General features: G+C 40.3%; 1 protein-coding gene across 2 annotated transcripts in view; it reads left to right on the forward strand.

Moving 5' to 3' along the window:
* The window catches only part of LOC149782042 (uncharacterized), a 76512-nt gene that overhangs the window by 25748 nt on the left and 27084 nt on the right, over window positions 1-23680 (forward strand). The window contains exon 1 of one of the 2 annotated variants that reach the window (XM_089933451.1): window positions 19606-19977. The exons of the other annotated variant lie outside the window; for it this stretch is intronic. The gene's annotated coding sequence lies outside the window, so the exon portion shown is untranslated. Of the gene's footprint in view, window positions 1-19605; window positions 19978-23680 lie in introns of those variants that run through there. 2 annotated transcript variants of the gene reach the window in all.

The raw sequence follows: 23680 nt of genomic DNA on the forward strand, positions 1-23680 counted from the left end.
GGAACGCAACGCAAATAAAGACGCTATTGAAGTAATTGTAACAATTTACCTGTCGTGCGAGGTCTGGGTCAGACGTCCTGCAATCCAAAATAAAGTGAAGCGTCTCTCACACCCTCGCCTTTCCAGGCGTAGTGATCGCCGCGTGTCCACTGTCTGGTTCTGCTGGTCGGGAGGATACTTACATACCTAGACTATTGTGTCCACAGCAACACCTTCTCGCGGGGCCCCGTTTTCACAGAGCCTGCTGTGTGACGCAACCGAGTGCCTGGTGGTATAACTGGATGGGCAGACTGGGCTCGTTAGCCTTTGCAGGCAGCCAGTCTAAGAGAAGGAAAACTCTGACTCCAGACCCGGGCAGATGGAGCTCGTTAGCCTTGTCAGGCAGTTCGTCTGGGAGAAGGAAACTCTGATTCCAACCCCAACAAGTCCCAGCCATTGGATGACGGCTTCGCTGCCTTGCGCATATCTTCGGGACAAGGAAAGGTTACGGGAGTAAACCCAGACAGAAAATCCGGAGTGGAGCCCCAAAGACGGCTGGGGGTCAACTACTACTTCCTTCCGTCAGCTCCGACATCCGAACTGGTGCCAAATGTCATGCTCAGCATTCCTTTGGACCCTGCAGCAAGGACGAGAGGAGGATCCTGACGTCTGGGCAGCCCAGGATCTCCATACTCCACGAGCAGGCTTGCGCCCTGCAGAGGTCACTCCAGCCTCGCTATTGAGTGAAGAAACAACACGGACGCTGGCAGTCTAAGGGTTATAAGTCCCATCCGATTGGCGTAGAGAAGGGGCGTCACGGGTCAGCTTCGAAGGGGGGAGGGATCATCGTGTCCCACTGGCCGACTAACGCCCGCCGCAAGCCAGGCAGCCCTCGGTCAGTAAGGTGCTGAGCCGCCAACGTCAGCCTGCTCCAGTGGGTGTCTGGAGCTCAGTGTGATGCTCAGCATGACAAGCAGGCGGTAACTCCACAACAGAAAAAATAAACAAGAAACCAACAAAGAAGACTTCAGCTCTTCGATTCGAAAGCTGAAACGTGCGCACCATTTGCACAGGCATCTCTGATGACCTCGGGGAGGTGGACGACACCAGGAAGACCTCCATCATCGACAGAGAGCTCACCAGACTAAATGTCAGCATAGCTGCCCTCCAGGAAACCAGGCTCGCCTTCAGTGGCTCCCTCAGCGGAGAAAACTACACCTTCTTCTGGAATGGTAGAGAATCTGAGAAGCCCCACCAGCACGGAGTGGGTTTCGTCATCAAAAGCACCCTCCTGGCCTCGGGTGAGCCTCCATCAGGGGGCATTGAGCGTTTCTTGTTCATCCGCCTTGCCACTGCTACAGGTCCTGTCAATATCCTCAATGTCTACGCCCCCACCCTCGCGCCTTGAGAAGACACAAAGGATCAGCTCTATGTGCAGCTGCACGAACAGATCAAATGATTCCCCAAAGACGAGCCACTATTCCTCCTCGGTTACTTGACTGCCAGAGTAGATGCGGACCACGAGCCAAGGACTACCTGCCTCGAACACCATGGCACTGGAAAGACCAACGAAAACGGTCAGAGACTACTGGAGCTAGGCACCTACCGTGACCTGTGCGTTACAAACGCCTTCTTCAAATGTAAACCACAACACAAAATTTCATGGAAACACACCAGGTGTAATCGCTGACACCAGCTCGACTGGGTCATCACCAGGCGCTCTGCCCTTAACAGCGTCCTCTCCACCAGAAGCTACCACAGTGCAGACTGCGACTTCAACCACGCCCTCGTGAGCAGCAGGATAAACCTACAGCCACACACACTACACCGCTCAAAACCAAAAGGTCGCCCTCGCATAAACACTGCGTAGATGTCGGTCCCCTCCAAAGTGGAGGAGTATGTGTCCACCCTGGACCAGGCTCTCCAGGACCTGCCAGAGCACGATGCCACAGCCAAGTGGAACGCCATGAAGGTCAGCATATATAACACAGCCATGTCCACGTTGGGCAAAATGAAACAGCCAAGCTAGAACTGGTTCAACGCACACCTTTCGATGGAACCAATAATTGAGGACAAACGAAAAGCCTTCATAGCTTGCAAAAAAATCTCCAATGAACGGACGCTTGCTGCCCTCAGAAGTGCCCGAAGGATCACCCAACTCATCTCTAGACAGTATGCGAAGAAGTACTGGCAGAAAATGTGTAAAGGAATCCAGCGCAGTGCCGAGTCTGGAAACATCCAAGGTATGTACAGTTGCATCAAGAAGTCTCTAGACCCTACAGTGAAAGGGGTCGTCCCCCTGAAATCTCTGACAGGAGAGAAGATCACAGACCATGAGCAACAGATGGCCAGATGGGTGGAGCACTACTCAGAGCTATACTCCCGAGAAATGTCAGTCACCGATGCGACCGTTAGCAGCATACAGAAACTGACCACCATGGAGGTACTCGACAAAGTGCCCACCTTAGTGGAGCTCAGCAAAGCAATCGATACCCTCCCAAACGACAAAGCCCCAGGTAGCAACAGCATCCCGCCCGAAGCTATCAAACGTTGAAAACCAAAATTGCTCCAGCCGCTGCACGAGCTACTCTGCCTCTGCTTGGAGGAAAGAGCAGTCCCCCAAGACATGCGCAACGCCACGATTGTGACCCTTTACAAAAACAAGGGCGACCGCAGAGACTGTAATAATTACAGAGGGATCTCGCTCCTGAGCATAGCTGGCAAAGTGTACGCCCGCATCATCCTCAACAGGCTTCAACTGGTGGCGAATCGTGTATACCCGGAATCCCTGTGCGGCTTCAGAGTTGGCAGGTCGACCACAGACATGATCTTCTCCCTCCGACAACTCCAAGAGAAGAGCAGAGAGCAAGGTCATCCACTATACATGATGTTCCTCGACCTCATCAAGGCCTTCGACCTGGTAAGCAGGAAGAGCCTATTTGAATTTCTCAGTAAGATCGGTCGCCCCCAAAAATTCCTCAGCATGATAATCTCTTTCCATGCCGAAATGAAGAGAACAGTCTTGTATGATGGATCCTCCTCAGACTCCTTCCCCATCAAAAGAGAGGTGATGCAAAGCTGCGTGCTGGTGCCGACCCTTTTCAGGATCTTCTCTCTGCTTCTATCCTACGCCTTCGACTCGTCCACTGATTGTGTATATATGCGCACCAGGTCCAACGGTAGGCTGTTCAACCCGACACGAATGCACTTGAAGACCAAAGCGTGGGAGATGCTCTTTGCGGATGAATCGGCTCTTGTGACCCACACGGAGAATGCCGTCCAGAGAATGGGAGACCGTTTCGCTGATGCCTGCAAGCAGTTCGGGCTCACCATCGGCCTCAAAAAGATAAACATCAGCGTGCAAGATACCACCATTGCCCCTTCCATCAAAATCGACGCTGTCACCCTGGAAATAGTCAACAACTTTACTAACCTGGGGTCAACCATCAGCAACACTCTGTCGCTCGATGTGGAGCTGGACAGAAGGCTTGGAAAGGTAAACACCATCATGGCACGACTAACAAAGAGGGTGTGGGAAAACAACGCGCTGCCAGAGCACATCAAGATCCAAGTCTATGAGGCCTGCGTTCTCAGCTTTCTCCTATATGGAAACGATACCTGGAGCACGTATATGAGGCAACAGCGCCGCCATCGATATATGGGTTCACGTCCGACGCATATAGAATGGGAGGCTGCCAAAGGACATCCTATATGGACAGCTGGCACCAGAAGAGTTGGCCGCCCTTCACTCCGTTTCAAGGATGTGTGCAAGAGGGACATGAAGGCATGCGACATTTCACCCGACGGCTGGGAAGTTCAGGCCGAGGACCGATGCACCTGGACGGTAAGCATCGACATAGCAGTCGCTGATGTGAGGAGAGGTCAGCTGTCGACAAAGAAACGTCAGAGAAAAAAGAGCGCGGAAACAACCTCAGCAACTCAGACTTCGTAGTATGTCTGCACCAACTGCAATATGGACTGTCACTTGCGCATAGGCCTGCACAGCCACAGCAGACGATGTCAAATCCCCAGAGAGAGACTACCCTCCAAGGGTGCTATTCGCATGGTCTCTTGGGACTGAGCCGCCAATTATGACCTGACGTACATATGCTACCACCCGGGAGACAGACAACACTCCAAGGGTGTTATTCGCATCTTAATCCAAGTTTCCCATTTTGCAAGTTGTCCCACACGTACAATATCGTCTGCTACCCAACATGTCAACTTTCCGCTAGAACGGGATTCTCAAGAAATTCTTCGGCGTATAGTCTGTTTCTAAAATCTTTAATATTTTTCCCATAAACAAGACGCTGTAACACATTACATCCTATTCATTGTTGTTTCTCTTCAACATAATGGCTTATTTTTTTTTTTATAAAATGTTAAACTTTACTAGTTTTTTTCAAGATCGGTTTAGTTTGCTTAATGTCTCTTGCCATTTATTGGCATTGTTACGTTGAATTGTGTAAAACTAGCTATAAACCTGACCTAATTACTCGACTGAACTGCTGACAGAAACAGTCCAAAGTAATATATTTCATTTCCATAGCGCGAGGGATAAATATTACATCATTTCAAAGCTGTGTTCAGAATAGGACGATATATAAATAGTCATGAAAACACGGGGGTGGTATTCCGTGTGTCCAAAATTATTATTATTTTGAAAAGAATATTCTGGTGACAATTGTCTCTTTTCAAGTGGAACGCATTGCAGTATTTTATTTTTGTCAATTGGTCGAATTCGGAAAGCGTGTTGCTTCAATATTGGAGAAGGAAACCTTAGGTGCGCAAAACTAATAACTACAAAGAAGGACAATTCTCTCTTTCTCGTGCGACCTATTTAAGAATAAACCCAGATATTTCAAGGTACATTTCGCGTAGCATAATAAATTTGGTACCAGTGTTTAGCTTAGGCATTCGACTTTGTACATGTATCCGATGTTTGACTTACTAGCATCCCTTTAAGGAACGCCAAACCATTTTCCCACGCAACTGCTCGACATGGCCATGATCGCGTCCCCTTAATATGCAAGTGAAATCCCGCTGAATGGAATACTGTCCTCTCACTGGTTAAAAGAAAATGACGTCCTGCATTTATTTATATAACTTATTTTAAGTTGGCCAATAAGAAGGCAGTATTCTATTCATCGCGTCGTTCTTGCATATTAAGTGGGCACGATCATGGCCGTGCCGAGCAGTAGTGTTGGAAAATGGTCTTGCATTCCTTAAAGGTAGAGAGCGCTGGGTGTGTCTGGCCCTCTCTGTGTCGTGAAGTATGCATAGAGAAGCTATGCCATTATAGCAGTAACTTTTATATGCATTTGTATACATTTTGACTTAAATTGTTTTATTTCTATATATAATCTATACTTAAGTCACTAAAAGTGGTCTGCAACAACGAACAAGGAGAATGTTATTTTTTTCCATAATTCTGAATTGTAAGGTCGCTCGCCTTGCAGTGTCATTCTTGATTCAGTTATCTGCCTCCTCAGTCTTGCTGTCCCTCGTGCTATCAACAAACACCTATGAATAAATGGGTGTTGTTTTGGTGATACATTATGTTGTGAAATACAATCTTTACGTTATGAAACAATATCGATATTAGAATTTGGACATGTGACTTGTCACCAAAAGTAGTACTTGTACATGATGAACAGACTGCCATAGTTTTATAACCAAAAATAAAAACCATATATGCAACCAAAATATTGTATTGATAAAGAATACTGTCAGTGTTCAAAGACAATTTTTTGGCCCAGGCCCAGGGTTGGTTACTTAAAAACACCACAAGCCCTGCCTGACATTCCACAAGCTCGGATACCGAATTCCATATGCCCAACATTTCCCCATTTTTAATATTATTGTCACACAATGTTGCATTTGCTACAATTCAAATATAAATTCAGCAGGAGGGGGGTAGAAGGTAATGCAAGTGTATCTAGTGGTCATCATCAACTTCTCAGCTAGATTCTCTCGTGGTCAGCAGAACTAAATTGACGTATGCCAATATCTTGTTTGCAGTATGTGCCAAAAACGAATAGCCTCTCCTCCATCTTTATTTATTTTGCTGGCATGTTTCACAAATTAAAACTCCATCAACCAGTTCTGAGATTTATTTTTACTGGGCTTTGCTTCCTAAATCAGCTTCAAAAATGAATCATACTTCAACACTATTCTGACAATTGAAATGATCATGCTTTACGTTTTATATATGCAGTAAAATCCAACTTTAAAGAAACAACGTTCACAGACTTGTCAAAAACCTATAATGAATATGACTTAGACATTTTATTTCAAAGCAATGATACATATACCTTTTGTTCTTCTATACGCATCTAGCATCGCTTTAATTTATGTATTCGTTTGTTTCACACCGTGATTGTACCTATGCAAATTAGCATAATGGACTCACCCATTGAAGTCTTCAAACACGTCTCACTAGCTATTGTCAGCCATTACATAATATTTGAAATGGTGGTTTATAACCTGACCTCTTTGCCTTTTAATTACCGCAAATCGGGATTTTAGCATGACATGTCATGTTATAATTTGATTTAAATCAGATATCTACTCCACGTAGGACAATGGCAGGCTGATTTTAATCAGACTGCCGTATTATGGGCTGTATGTCAATGTCTTGAAAATGCATTTCATCAGTGTGATCAAAGTTTTCTCTGACAAATCTGATTACTGTTTTACAAGACCGACAGGCACCTCTTTTAGAATACAGAACGGACCCGATCTGAAATTAGAGGGGCCCCGGGCGTCGGGCTATCTGATATTTTGGATCTGATTTTTTTAGAACTGACTATAATATTATCATGCAGGTGTTCTGTATTAGCAGTTGGGGATATAATGAAACCTAGATTACCTGCCTAGATGACATCCAACAGGCACAGCAGTACTCGTACATAATTGTGACAATAAAGATACTAATGTTCTGGACAAAATAGTCTAGAAAATTGATAATACATACATTTATTCAGCCCAAGAGGAACTATTTTTTAGTTGCTGGTCATTATCTTACATAAAGAACAATTATGGGTAAATTAACCTAACTAACACAGTTGCTCATGGGACACACTGAGCAGAACCAGTTACAACATGCTTTGTATAAAACCAACACTAGTGTTATAATTAATAGATCCAAACAAAAATGTATGTTCTTGTGTCGGATAGATTGAACGCATACATTTCAGAGCAGAAGAGACACTTAGGTAAACTTTGGAAATGTAACAGCTGTTGTAAAAATCGCCAAACAATATTGCAGATTTTTATTTCAGTAGAGAATTGAAAGAAAATATTTTGACAAGTCAAGGCTTCTTGTAGCCTGGGCCATTCAATCAGTTACCTTTACTTTAAGCTCTCATTCACCAGAAAACTTCTAATGATGTCCAGTTGGTCCTAAAAAAATTTGTGCCAATCTGTTGTCCAATATGGCCACCACAGTGGCCATCTTGAAAATCTTCTTGCTACTGATCCTGAAAGTATGTTCATATCAGCATGTGGTTTTCTCTAGACTTCATATAAAGGTCCTAAATGAAAATGGTGCTGTGCAGATATCCAATATGGCCACCACAATGACCATCTTGAAAATGTTATCACTGCTTCTAAATGTATGGCAATATAAGCATGAGGCTTCACTACAAGACTTCTTGGGATGTCTAGTTGTTTTTAAATGAATATGATCCCAATCTGACTTACAATATGTCTGCCACAATGGCCATCATGTTATTGCTACTTTTCCTAGATGGCTGGTCATATCAATATTTTGCTTTCACCAAAAGACTTCTTATAGTGTGTAGTTGGTTCTAAGAGGAAATAGTGCCACTTAGATATCTAGTATGGCAGCCATCTTGTTACTTTTATTATCGTTACTGCTTCAAAACAGAAAGTCGTATCATGGGGCTTTCACCAGTAGACTATTTATAATAGCTTTTGGTCCAAAATAATATCTTGTTGATCCTAAATGAAAACAGTGCTATGACATCTAACATATCCACCATAGTAACTAATTTGAAGATTTTGTTGTGGTATTGCACTTTAATCCCCAGTCTAGATATCGTGCAATACCATTTTATATTAAAAATCCGAACCACACACACACACACACATACACATTTACCAGAAAGTAGGGGAAGTAGAGGGTGGGGAAAATAGCTGTGAATACCAGTTTAGCCAGCACAGTATACTTTAACTTATTTGCCAAACCAAAATAATTACACTAAACAAAATTCCATGCAACAGGCAGGGTTCCCGCGCGTTGGGTCAGGAATTCTGGAAAAAGTCTTAAATTTGAAAATTGCTTTTCCATGTCTTGAAAAGGTCTGGAAAAATTAAACAATGACTAAAACGTCAGGAAAAAGTCTTACATTTTCGTTGTTCCCTTTCACAGGATGTCATTAACACTCTTTCCCTTCACAACGTTTAATTGTCATATTGCGTACTGGACAAGACATTATGTTGTAGTTCGAACCATGCATCGAGCAAGTTTTACAACTGCACGATTAAAATGCGGACTACGTAGTGAAAAAAGAAAACAAAAACATAAATATGTAATAATGAGGGTAAATCAAAAAAAAACGTTAGCATGCAGTTCTCCTTAAAAATCCATCATTCAAAATACCTTGAGCATAGCTGTAAGGGTTCAGATCAATTTAATAAATAATCTAAACATACAGTTATGAAGTAAATACATTTATTTCATCAAAATGCCACTATCAGAGCAATTAAAGAAAGTGAAACATAATCAGAGCTTATTTTAGTAAAAAGTCTTATTTTGGAGCTGAAGTATCGAAAAGACATTACCCATGAGCAGTGAAAAAATACATAAGAACATTTTCACGTTATAAGTAAGGAACAATAGCCAGATTGCAACATGTATATGCTAGACCCTGAGGCTAATTATTCGCTTCATAAATGTTGCAAGTGTAAGCCGACATATAAAAGGGCCATAGGAACTTGTTACTGGTGCCTTATTTGGCTGCATGCAATTCACAGGTAAGTGGCATGAATTGCCGGTGTTGGGCTCAAAGGAACATCAAGTGGGGGTCATAAATCCACCCTTGACAGACTGCCGGGGAGGGGGCAATGTCTGCTAATTCTGTAGACCATGGGTGAATCCACATACACTCGGAATCGAGCAAGGCGTGGCCACCATTGGAATCGCAAGTTTAAATATAGTGTCTTGAAACTAAACGTCAGTAGTCACTAAACCATCTTGCGGGAATTACGTAAAGAAGTTATAAGCTACTCCGACGTCTTTCGAAATTGGCGGGAAACAATGTTTTCCTGGGATTTACAAAGGAACTTCGGAAAGGTCAGTGACTTATTTGCTCGATTGTCGCAATCTATTACAGCAATATAATTGTACTTTAATTATGTGCAGTATGTATACTTCATTAATAGAATCGTTAGTGCGTAGAATTACCATTTGTAGGGTTTGGTTCATTTGTAGTGTTTGATCTACATGCATATTTTGAGATATGAGCAATGTTTATGTAAAGAATTAATATTGTAATTCGCTTTTTGGTTAATTCGTAGTAACCTCGTGCATTTATTCATGTGATATTCTAGATTTGCAAATGTTGAATTGAATTATAACTTTGTATAATGGTTGCAGTGTGCAACATTAGTTAATAGGGGTATTTGACTATTTGTGTATACTTTGTAGAAGTGTAATGTACAGAAATGCGTCTGATTATATGATACTGTTCTGTATAATAAGATTGAGAATCTATATATACCGATGTGATGAAATCTATTGATATATGCATGATAAGCAGTTGATACCGTGTATACCATACCAGAAAGTATGGGTATTTCGATGTGCACAAATGTGTGACCAAAGAAGGTAATGGCTTATCTGATGATAGATTGTTGTTTAGTGTGAGACTAGATAGCTAGAGGAATATACTAATGTCATTGTGTGTGTTCGTACAGGAATCTTTTGGGACCGGAGGAGCTGTAGGAGACAGAGAAGGGAAATACCCTGGTACAGTTGGTCCCGAGTCTCTGGGAGACATGAAAATGAGAGAACGGAAGTGGAGGTAATGGAAGGGTGAAGGACGTGGTTGTTGGACTGAAGGGGTACTGGGTACCAGTCAAGATGTGATGTGATTTTGATTTTTAACGGAGCTTTAACAATTTTTCAGTCATATCGCTACGATGTCTGCAATGTGGCAGTTTATAGTGATGTCTAGCAATGGGGCATCATGCCGCAGACATGTAGCATGATGTCCCACCCAGTCACATTATCCTGACACCGGGCCGACCAGTCCTAACACTAACCTCTTAATGCTGAGCGCCAAGCGAGGCAGCTGTTAGTACCATTTTTGTAAGTCTTTGGTATGACTCGGCCGGGGATCGAACCCACGACCTCCCGTATCCGAGGCGGACGCTCTAACCACTAGGCCACTGGAGCGGTCACCAGTCAAGAAGTACTACAGATGAGTAGAAACACAGGACAGGAGGAAAATCTATCACACTAAGTCAGATGATGAAATAGGCCATCACTTGGTCGAGTGAAAGACGAGTGATAGGGTTTTGAATATTGAATTTCATTGGAGGAAGGACTATCTGTAATTGAATGGCATTAAATTTGTTGTTTATTTAAATTTCGCCTTTTGTGTATTCAGTAATTTAACTGTCAGCATCACTGACTGGGGGCTCGGAGCTTTGCATCTCTATCACTACTTCAATTTCTAACAAAAACGAGCCAGGGTGGGTCTTCTGTAATAATTAAAGATAATACTGGGAGCACCCCAACCTAAGGTAGTCTACGAGACCTTTACAAACATAAGGAACAGTTTCCAAACTTGTTCGAGCTGGCTAAAGTAGCTATATATATGCCCCATCAGCAGGGGCGTCTCAGCATAGAACAATATTCATACGCTGGTGAAGAACAGATTAAGCTCATAAAAATAAATGCGTATACAGCTAGAGGCAACATCTTTTAAAGATTTTGATTTCATCAGGACTCAAAGAGAGTATTGCTGGAAGAAAGATAGATGGATGTTGTCGTGTTAGGTATATAGTGAACTAAGACCCTTTCCTCCTCTCCCTACATTTTGTTTTTCTCCCCCCCCCCTTATTTTCATAACAAGTGCGTAACCCACCCCCACCCCATTAGATAAAAGCCTGGCAGCATCTCTGGGGTGAAAGCACTGGTGTTGTGCTGGAGAATAAAGTAGAAGCTAAAAGGCAATGGTTAATCTGGGTAACAATGACTTTCTTTTTAAATATCATTTCCTTTACATATTCCATTTATTTATTTCCCTGTATTGGTTTTGTGTTTGTTTCTTTTATTTGTTTTGTTTGTTTGTTTGTTGTGGGGTTTAACGCCAATTTTCAGCAGACGATAGGCTATACATGGCAGCCAGTATTAATGATGGAGGAAGAACCCGGGAAAACCTCAGGAAGAACTAACGACCCACGAGAAGCTACTGGCAAGCTTTCTCATATACCCATATTGGCCGAATCCTAGACTCGAACCCACGCAGACAGAGGTGAGATGGCAGTGATCCGTAACGAAGAGAGCTTTAGACCACTCAGCCACTCGGGGCCCCGTTTCTTGTATTAGTAACTGAAGCAACACTCGATACCGTGAGTAGTCACTGAAAACTGGTAATTGAAAAGTCAATGAATTTCAGCTCTCCTGATCTGTATTAACCCTGTTTCATTGATCATTTCATTAAGTTTTTTGTTGTGCTAGTGATTATTCAGAACAACAAAAATTTGGATTTATTTGATTTACATTCTTGGACTGATCTTTTTATGTGCCTGTGTGAACCTGATATTTGAGGAATGCCGGGACATTGTGTTTATAACCCTTATGGGAAGAAGCTGATGACTTCAAAGCCTGGATAGGGCCTTCCAAACTTAAGACTAAAGCGACATGTCGGCTATGCAGCTCAGTAAACTTGTCACATTATTAGGTCTGGAAATTTTTAATTTTAGGTCTGGAAAAGGTCTTAAATCTTCTTCTAAATTTGTGGCAGGAACCCTGATCAGGTGGCATAGTTCAATTTCCCCACCCCATTTCAGAGAAAGCAAATTTCATGGTAGTTTTGTCTTTCAAAGAAAAGTATATAGTGGGTCTCAACCTACTTGCACATTTTGTAAAATAAACTTTATCAGCCTTGAATTTGTTACATTACTGTTTTCATTGGAATGACAGTTGTAGCAACCAAAGATAATAAATTAGAAAGTTACAAGAAACGTATAATAATTCTTCACTAAATAGCAGACACTTTAGATACTCAGTGTGTGTTCTTTTTTTTATCACAAAAGGACTGGTCCATGTGTTGTTGTGAAGCATGTTGTTGTAGTGGCTGTTAGCTCTGCAAGCCTGCGTACATCTTTTGCTACGTTTTGTTGTAACTCTGTAAGTGAAAAAAATTAATAAATTATCATTTGTCTCATAAATGATAATTTAATTTAAATCTGTGCTGTAAAAGTCAATACTTACAACTGAAATACTTAGTTTTAGCAACAATATGGCAAAAAATCTAAATCAAATCTAAACATTATTCAAAATATTAAAAACTAATTTGATTGCAGCTCACAACAATGACTAATAACATAACAAAGCCAGCCCTTATACTCTAGTAGCACTTTAACATCCTTTCCTGTCATGACTAAATATCCTTTCGTAATTGTTGTCATTTCAATGCTTTATAATGAATTACTAGTAGTAAAAAGATGTACAGAATCAGTTTTACAATCAGATCTAGAAATAACAGTTCAGCATCAAACATGTATTATTTGTTCTATACATGTACTATTTATTAACCTTTTGTGCAATCAAAGTGTTAACCCCATTACTCCAAGGATGCATGTGTGTTGTTTATTAGAGGGAGAGAGTCCATACTGAGAACAGGTGTATACCGGTTTATCCAAGGTAATGTAAATGTATATGCACAGGTGCTCGACGCGAGCTTGATGTTTAAAAAAAATCTGAAGCAACACAAAATTGCCTCAGATTACGCCCATGACCAGTGCCGGATTAAACCCTGTGGATGCCCTTGGCAGTCGAAATTTCTCCCCCCCCCCCCCCACTCCCAAATTATCGCCTATCAATATTATTTTTATCCGTTGTCGCGGGGCCCCTAAAAGGCGTAGGGCCCATAGGCCGGTACCAATCTGCCTATTTGGTAATCCGGCACTGCCCATGACCCGTTCTGACATAGCACCATGTCTATCACACTATAAAAGAGTCATAGGTTACTGCATTTGTATGGGAAAATAGGAACGAGTTTTCGGAATGAATACTGCACGAACTTGTGAGTGCAGTATATCCTTCCGACAAAACGAGTTCCTATTTTCCCATACAAAAGCAGTAACCTTTTTATTACATGCTCATTTTTTTATTCAACCGGAGGTTAAATTATATAAACAAAATACACTACAAGAAACAACGTAAATGAATGAATGCCGTATTCCAAACTAAATACACAAGCACAGATTTGACATTACAAAATGACATCATTATTAATGCGCACATAGCTCCGCCCAGATAAATTTGAACTTAATCGCGCGGTCGACATAACTTTCGAAAGAAAATGGCGTGTCTAGTTAAAATTGAAATTTGCAGTCATATTGTGAATGAACGCGCATTGCAACGACTTTTCCATTTGATCTGGAGTGAATGCATTTTTGGTATTTTGTTTCGATTCGATGAAAGTTTGTGATTTTGGACTGGATTCATCTGTGCAAATTATACATGAAATTCATCGGATTGAAGTGGCGCGGGAGAAGCGTATTTACGTCAGCAAATGTGTTTCTGTTTCTGTCATTGAATGTTTGAAATCATAACATGGGAAAATATGAAGTCTTTCAATTGCAATTTTCAAACGAACGCTGTGGAATTTAATGTGTATTTCATTTTGAGTGCAGTAAAGAGGATGCAATTGCACTTATAGAAATTACAGCACACATTTGAAACGTAATCCAGATTGAAAACCTATGACGTGGCTCATGTAATTCCGATTTGCAGAATTAAGAAAAAACATTTTGAGGAAATTCAGGATGTAAAACTGTAAGTATATTTTATTTTGCCATTCTTATCACCAGATAAAGAATACAGTATATTCCTTGTCAGTTGTATGTTATTTTAAGGACATGATCGTCCGTCTTTTATATAATGTAGCTAGCCTAAATCCGTAACATTGTATCAACGCGGAATGTGCCAAAACAGCTGTTTTTTTTGTGTGTGTACAGTCTACGAAACATGTTTTAGTTCATTCAGAAACAAATTTAAATAACCACAACGTAAAGAGCCTCTTACGCGAGTGTATATGATTTGTTTACAAATCAAAAGTGCCGGTCTACGTCTTTGCTTGTTTACAATAGAAAGTAGTTCCTTTATTCACGTGAATGCTATATGTGTATTGTCGCGCGCATTCAGTATCGGGGAATACTGAACGATTCCGACAATGTAAAGTTAACGGGGGAAAAAATGAGCATATAATAATCTCTTTTATAGTATGATAGACAGGGTCCGGGAACAGGTCAAAACGTACTCAAGTCAAAACGTACCCAGACCGAAACGTAAAAGTCAAAAAGTACCCACACTCACTTTAAATAATGACATAATTTGAGTGCATTGTGTTCCATAATTTCCACTGTGTATTTTAGTCATACCAGCTTAAATCATCAGTAATACTTTACTTTCTTTTTTTAAAATACTAATGATTTTAAGGAGTACAGTATATCGTGTATTTATTCCCTTCAACTTTTCGTACATATCACTTTGTATTTTTCGAAAAATCCTTGAAATTATCGGACATAACATTTATACTAAGAACTCTCCCGGCCGTGACTGACTGACACCCCCCCACCCACCCCCGCAAAAGAAAATCCTGCGGGCGCCCATGGACCATTTTCAAATACTATTTTTAGCTAGCCAGACCTATCCCATAGCCGCATCCGGTGTAGTGTTAAAGTTTGACCCTCGTTGAATTCTGACCCTCCGGGTCTGCTTTTAACGTTGAAAGTTGACCCAGGGTCAGTTCTTTACGTTGAATTTTGATTTTCACAGTCGTTGAAAACTGATCGCAGCGTTGAATTTTGATCAGAATTCCTGGTCATTTTTTAACGGATATTGTTTTAAGTTATGCATACATGGGTTTATGAATCGTCAATAAGGAAATGCTTAGTATGTATAAAATCAACAAAAGCAATGTAATGCATTACATCTAGTAATAAAATTATGAATATAGTTATCTTCCATATTTGAAATGGATATAATGTAATTTTGTTTGTACTTCGCCTGCTGCGTTCCATCAAACAATCAATGACCCTCTTCGAACCTTAACCAAACAAAATCAACCATGGGAATGGAATGAAAAACGATCAAAATGTGATACTACATCTGGGTCGTTATTTAACAGGACATTTAAAAAAGGGTCAGATTTTAACGTGAAAATTTGCTCACGGTCGTTGAAAAATGACCCGGCAGGTCAGAATTCAACGAGGGTCAAAATTTAACACTACACCGGCAAGGTCATGCGCATTTGACGTAGGGCAACTATAGTGACCTACACTTCATTCATGAATAGAACATTTGTAATTATAGATCGCCGCAGATAGATGTAAGCAGTAATATGCCAGCCCACAAGTATTAGAGTTGAACTGTACGTTTTCATCAAGTATTTTTTTAAAACAAAAAATGAGTTACTGCATCGTGACTCTCATCTTAACTGCCCCCCCCCCTATGACTACATGGTGATAAATAATCCGAAAATAAACAAATTAACAGGCCTAACTAGCAGCAAACAATGAACAACAAAGGCGGCACATCACATATTAAGCCGATTCCTCAAAGATTTGCCGTTTAGTTAATAAATTCAATGAGAATGAATGTGAATCCCAAAACTGCTTATGATACATTGGATTGGCCATGGAATTTACTCTCTCCCTCTCTCTTTAGTTTGCGTGTGATGTGTGTGTGTGATTTGGATTTTTAATGTAGCTTTAACAATTTTTCAGTGATATTGCTACGATGTCAGCAGTGTGACAGTTTATAGTGATGTCTAGCAATGGGGCATCATGCCGCAGACATGTAGCATGATGTCCCACCTATTCACATTATCCTGAAACCAGGCCGACCAGTCCTAACACTAACCTCTTAATGCTAAGCGCCAAGCGAGGCAGCTGTCAGTACCATTTTTATAAGTCTTTGGTACGACTCGGCCGGGGATCGAACCCACGACCTCCCGCATCCGAGGTGGACGCTCTAACCAGGCCACCAGAGCGGTCCTTAGTTTGCTATCTCCTTGAACAAATATGGATCATAATAATAATAATGAGTCAACTCATTCAGCGATACATTTGCAATGGCCTGTTGCTACAGTACTATCAGCTATGTGTAACTCGTGTGGCTTCTCGAATTGGGCTTTGGATCTGATTACACTGGCATTGATAATGCTGTGTTCACCTGTATGCATCCATCCACTATCAAATTAATTATATGCAACAAAGAGATTTGTAAGTCCTCGTGTTTTCGCGAGTATATGGTCTTGAAGAGTCATCTAAATACATGTAGATTTGTACAAATTGTAATTCTGGTCACATAGGAAAATCGTCCACCCACCCCTATCCTTTCAGAAATGGATCATCCAACTTTGTAAGTCCTATCCAGGACCGTGGACAGGGTATGACAAATTCCGGGGCACCACAACGGTCAGGAGGTCCACCGTTGTTTCAGTTTGTGATTCACTGGACCCTGATGGATAATTTTTCCTAGGGCCCACAAATCCTATCCGCTGCCCTGGTCCCCTCTGATGTTTTTTGTGCTCATATCTAATTTTCTGTTTTAGACATGTTACTGAACTATTCACTCATGATTTTTAAACACACTATTTCTGTGAAGGGTGTAAAGATGTCAAACCTATACAAATTTGTTTGAAACTTTCTTCACGAACATACACTATATTAATGACAATCGCTTAAAAGTTGGCCTACGTTGATTGCGCATGCGTTAAATATTGGAGTTGAAAAACCCAGATTCGACTCCCTGAAAAAGGAAAAAATTAATACTGAATTGTTGCTGAGAAAATACAATGATTGATGCATAAGTTGTCTTATTGTCATTACAGTATCTACTGGTGTTTATTAACAACTGGACAGCAAATATAGACCGAGATATTTATAAACCGGAAATGTCTTTTTAGAATTATGTCATTGTTGAAATCCCCGGATGTCATTCAAGCTGTTGTGTAACACTGGTCAACAGTGAAATCATTACTGACTTGAAAAGGCCCTAATCTGTAGTATTTTGGTGTGCCGAACACGAATATAACCGTGAAAAATTTGTATTGGCTCTCGTTTTGAAGATATTCATATACCTCATTTTCTATGTTTCACTGTGTAAATTTCTCCAGTAGGACTGCAGCAACATCCGGAATAATGATGTAACATTGCATAATACCATCATGCTCACATCATCCACAGTTGATTGCATCATTTTCTGATGCAATGCAATACTAATGCCATGCGGCTGCTGAAGTAAGTTGACGTCAGCAGTGTACTAGACATGTGTAGGCCTATTATACTAATGCCAGGCGGCTGCTGAAGCTGACGTAAGCAGTGTACTATATAAAGCCCAATCAGATAGGTTCAGCATTTAAAATATTTTAGACGTTGTGCGAGACAGTTCAAGCTACTGTTACATAAAACTTATTATTTTATCCATTTACGTACAATAAAGAACAGTAATGCCTCGAAAGTGTGTTAATACCGCGGACAATTTTTGCTATATTTGTGGGGAAGTGACATTTGCCAACCAGAAGAAAAGTATCAATTCTCAAGTGAAGAAGGCATATCATCTTTACTTCGGATGCAAGGTTGGTGACCAAGACAAGCCTTGGGCTCCGCATATATGCTGTGCTACATGTACAACACAGCTTTCACAGTGGTTGAATTGCAAAAGGTCATCAATGCCGTTTGCAGTCCCAATGGTGTGGAGAGAGCCAAGCAACCACCTAAATGACTGTTACTTCTGCTTGGTTCCTCCTCTTTCCGGCGGAATAACGAAGCGAAAGAAGTCGAGAATAGTCTACCCAAACATTCCGTCTGCATTGAGACCAGTTCCACATGGTGAGGGACTTCCTATTCCAGAACCTCCAGCAGAATATTCTCTTGATTCATCTGACGAAGACAAAGGTGAGTCGACCTGTTCTTCTCCTGGTCCATCAGCATGCAGTGATCCAGATTTTCACTGTGGTGCATCATCAACCCCACACAGAATAACACAGGAAGAACTAAATGACCTGATTCGTGATTTGGACTTATCAAAGAACAAGGCAGAATTGCTAGGATCAAGACTCCAACAATGGAATCTTCTAGAAGAAGATGTCACAATTACTGCATATCGAAAGCGCCACCAGCAATTGGAGCCTTTCTTCAGAAAGGAAAGTAATCTGATATTCTGTTCCGATATTGAGGGCCTCATGAATGCTTTAAAAATCACTCATGACCCACAAGAATGGAGACTATTTGTGGACTCTTCGAAACTGAGTCTCAAGGCTGTGCTTTTGCACAATGGAAACATTCTTCCATCTATTCCAGTAGCGTATGCTGTCCACATGAAAGAGACATACGATAACTTAAGGCAGCTACTGAATTCCACTGAGTATAACAAGTACAGCTGGCACCTCTGTGGTGATTTGAAGGTAGTTGCCCTTTTAATGGGACTGCAGCAAGGATATACAAAATACATGTGTTTCTTATGCGAGTGGGATAGCCGAGCAAGGGAAATGCACTACATGAGGAAGGAATGGACTCACAGGCAGAATGTAGCCATTGGAGAGAAGAATATCCAACACCCAGCTCTGGTTGAGGCTCAGAAAATCTTGCTACCACCCCTTCACATCAAACTAGGTTTGATGAAGAACTTCGTGAAAGCCATTGACCGGACTTTGCCAGCATTCCGATACCTGCATGAAAAATTCCCTCGACTCAGCGAAGCAAAGATTAAAGAGGGAGTTTTTGTGGGTCCTCAGATTCGAGAGCTTTTCAAAGATGACCGGTTCAACAACTTGCTGGAAGGTGACGCGAAACAAGCATGGAATGCTTTTCGCCTAGTTTCTACAAACTTCCTCGGAAATGTTAGGGCAGAAAACTATAAGGAACTAGTAGAAGACATGTTGATGAAGTATAAGAAACTTGGCTGCAATATGTCTCTAAAGATTCACTTCCTTCATTCCCATTTGGATTTCTTTCCTAGCAACTGTGGTATTGTTAGTGATGAACACGGCGAACGTTTTCATCAAGATATCGCAACAATGGAACAAAGATACCAGGGAAAATGGTCCACTACAATGCTGGCTGACTACTGCTGGACACTCCTCAGAGATGCTCCCGAACAGCTGTACAAGAGACAGGCGAAGAAATCTAAGATGTAGTCAATGACTTGATTTTTTATAGGTAGGCTATTACAGTTGACCTTTTACTATTGGAATGCATTTCGTTATGTAAACATTAATTTCTTGCAGATTACAAAAAAACTAGAGCCAATTTTGCAATTTGACTGTCATATTCGTGTTCAGCACATAAAAATTGATAAGAATTGACTAATTTTATTTCAGTAACATGACTTTTGTAAAAATTTGTTGTCCAGTGTAATCTGCCATTTTGTATGAGAATGATGCTTGTTGCATGAAACGATTTTAAAACGTTGTAATGGATTCCACGAAAGTAAAAAAACAAATCAGAAGGAACTAAACAATTAAAACATTGTTGTTTTGCAACAGTGACTCCAGGTACAGATACCGAGATGAAATGAAAGGTGTGTTTTAATCCAGTTTCCAAAGCCATTAAAACGTACGGAGACGTGTGAAAAATGGATCAAGGCATGTGGAAGGCCAGCTGAAGATATTAACGTACAAAAAAATAAAACACTGCGCCTACATTTGTAGCAAACATTTTGTCGGCGAGAAATGGCCAACATTAGAGCATCCTGATCCGATTACTGCTTTGTTACACACGGAAGAACAGGTATGTAATTCATAAATAATACTAGTCCGAGTTTCCTCTGACCCTTGCCACCCCATTTTTGATATTTGGACATTTATGTTGGTGTGTAGGGTCAAAGCGCATTCCCTATCGAAAAGTAGGAATTCGGGTAGCCGCTTTCTAGCCGACCCAGCACGTGACTGTATAACCTCTGATGTCATTGAGGTGTAGCTTGCGAGTTTTGTAGTCACGTGACTCGGAATGCAAATTGCCAGATCCAGGTCAAATTTCAGCAACGACGTACTTTCGTCTCGTCTGTCAGCGGATTACATGACGAATGCTATGCTCACGAGTTTTGAGAAAATAAATCATATTCCTATCGATTTCACGCAGGTATACCTCAAGGAAAGGTCGTTCAAGTGTGCTGGATCGGCTAGAAAGCTTCTATCCCATGCCGACACCAAATGGTGTCGGCGTATTCCAACTTGTCGATAGGGAATGCGTTCTGACCCTACAGCCCAGCATAAATGTCCATATATATAATTTTCTTCAGATCATTTGGATTTCAAAAGGATTATATCTTTATTCTCTGGAAATATTTGAAGAGTGCTTATATAGAATTTTTGGAAAGACTGCTTACAAATAAAATTTGGATTTCCAACACGGGAGTGCCATTACATGTATTTCTACAAAGAACTGTAGCTACGATGTCGTAGCCTCAACTTGATTTGTTGTGGTTGAGGCTGCGAACTGATTCCATATCATGTAATGGAGCAAAAAAAGTCATCACTAAAGTGAGAAAAACAAAGAGTGTAGAAATCAACTACATAAGTATAATCATGTTGTGAAAGAAGTGTGGCTTATTTTGAATTTATTAAGCCCTTACACGATAAAATAATTTGGCATGGTTTCTCTAACTTCATACTGTCCGCCATAACAGATAACGCGAGACTCGGCGTGACCCCTTTTCTACGTAAGGCTTGCCAGATTATATTTTGGATATTCTACACTATATTTTTATCAATCAAGTGCGAATAATCGCTTCTTTGTGAATTTCAAAGCTGCCGATAAACCGTATTTACTTTTAATGCGCAGAATTTCTGACCCAAACGGCGCCCAATTTTTACTACGATTTGTCAACATTACCAAATAAGGCGTCAATGTCCTTATACGGCACACAAACAAACGAGGCTGAGAACGGAAGTAATCATTATTTGAAATAATATGGCGGACGATCTAAATGTAAAAATCGGCTAAAAAAGGTAAACGAGATTTTACAACTATTTCTACAACAATTTTCGATACTTGCGGTATTAAATAAGAGGACTACTCAATTTATTGGATTATATGCAAGGAATGTGTTTAAAGTGTTATTATTAGGCTAAAAGAGCGCCGGGTGTGATTCACACCCGGCTTGCTCCATAACACGTATATGCTCATGTTAGTACCCTGTCCACGAGGTACGAGTAAGGGTACTAATATTAGTACTCCAAAGAACTGTAGATAAGCACAGTATTGACTACAGCATGCATCATCGTCGTCCATCTTGGATTTTCCATCAGGATTCGAACTTGAAATTATTAGAACATTTGTTAATAGGACTTTTGCAAAATAATTCGTGGATTATTGTTAGATTATTTCTGGATTTGATTGTTGAAACCATAGGTTCTACTTTTTTCTTTTTTACAGAATTTTTCCAGGAAAATAAATTATTTGCTAAATTTTAAAAAGCTTGTTGTTTTCACTCTTTCTGTGTTACCGTTAACAGTTTATTTGAGCCTAAACATGTGACATAGAAATTCGGCGCTTGTCCTAAGGATTTTTGTATTTTGGCTAAAATATTTTAGAAAACAATGCGTTTTGAAATTTGAATTTCCCTAGTTTTTGAAATCTTTAGTGAGATCGACAAGCTTTTTCTTAAATGGCTTCAAAAGTGGAAATCTTTCTTTCAGATCCTACCCAGGAACGATTAGATCTCTTCAAAAAAGATAATTTGATTCAACTTGCCAGAAAATACGATCTTTCTGAAGCAAAGGCTTCCTTAACGGAACAGGAAATAAGAAATATTTTGGTTCAGTATTTAGTAGAAAAGAATGTTTTAGATAAAAGTGCTGTGGTTTCAGACAGTAAGCATGTATCATAGTCTGACACAAAATTGAAGGAGTTAGAATTAAAATACAAGATGGGACTGGAGTTGAGGAAGCTGGAGAGTCATAAAGTAGAAAGAGAAAAACAATGTACTTCATGCGGACAGAGTTTATTTTTTTTCATCTTATTTCCCAGCTTAAAGACCCAATAACTGTAAGGTACAATTTCCTCCTCTTTGTCAGGTTATGAAAGGAATATTGGTTTTTTACCATTCTAATGCTGACTGAGAGATATTTCAGTATTGTTAACAAAAATAAAACTGAATTCAGATCCAGGCTCTGTAACCCAGCACTTGGTGCTCAACTGCTGAGCAAAACATTCCGTCTCAGCTGGTACAAAGTGTTTTGAAATGCAATATAAGAGTCTGTTGCTTTTTAAAGCTCAAAGCATTATATACGAAAACTTGAAGCAGTAATTGATGTTAAAAGTCCAGATGGATAAATAAATCATTTTGTACGTATGCTCATTGAATTTTTATCATGTTATATGTGGATTACTCTTTTTCTGCTTGGATTACTCTTTTTGTCCACTTGGATTACACTTCTTCCTCGCCAGGGGTTGGCATGTATGGAAATATTTGTTAATAAACCTTCCTTAACCTTTACCTCATGCAAGTGCCTTTGGACACCTCTATTCTATTCGCATGGAAGCGCCTTTTGATGCCTCTACTCCATTTGCATGGAAGTGTCTTTTGACGCCTGCAGTAAACATCGGCCATTTTAAGCCGTTTTTTTGTAGCGCCACCTTCGGAGAAACCCCTTATAAAATACTAGATTCATTTCTGCTAATGACAATTACATCATATCACATGGTCACTGTTAATGCTCTGGTCAGTATTTGCTATTTAAAGAAACTGGGTCATAATCTCCACTCTCCAAAATGGCGGTTGCAGATTTCATTTAATACTTACGAAGTTTTCACGATTAGAATCACAGCTATGAAAGATTTAATAACTTGGGTAAACGCTCTGATATTGATGTAGGCATAAATTAGTTTTTATAAATTATCAAGTTCAGATGACTTAGTGATGTAGACACAGACGAAAAACTTGTGAATTTCGAGTATGAGAAATGTCAGCTACAGTTGGTCACGTGGCTTCACTGACATGACAGTGAACAAGTTCTCTCAAGATTTTAAAGCACATAAAAAATTCTTCCGTGAAAAATAATTACACAGCTATAACAATTGGACTTTACTCTTACATTTTTCCACATATAATAGATGTGTACCAAAAATGTAAAATGGTTAAAATTACTGTTAAAACGTAACATACACTACATTGCTTAACAGTTAACAGGCAGGCCTATGCGTATGGAGTCGAATAGGTAACAGGTGTTCTATTTATAGCATGCTGCACTTTGTAACTATGCTCTGTGAGGTAAAGGGATAATAAACACTGTACCCAAAGTATTTAAAGTTAACATTTTTAAATAACTGATGTAAAAATCCAATTTTGTGATTACAGATATGAATAGGATTAAGGCAAATCCAGAATTTAAAGTATAGGATGATATTTTGTCAAGTTAGCATCAGTTACAAGTAAATGCTCAATTTCGAAAACATTTTATAAAATCAGCACTGTTGAAGCATGATTCAG

Source organism: Sinohyriopsis cumingii, chromosome 15 (assembly GCF_028554795.1).
Source record: "Sinohyriopsis cumingii isolate HCF-2022 chromosome 15, ASM2855479v2, whole genome shotgun sequence".
Lineage (NCBI taxonomy): Eukaryota > Metazoa > Mollusca > Bivalvia > Unionida > Unionidae > Sinohyriopsis > Sinohyriopsis cumingii.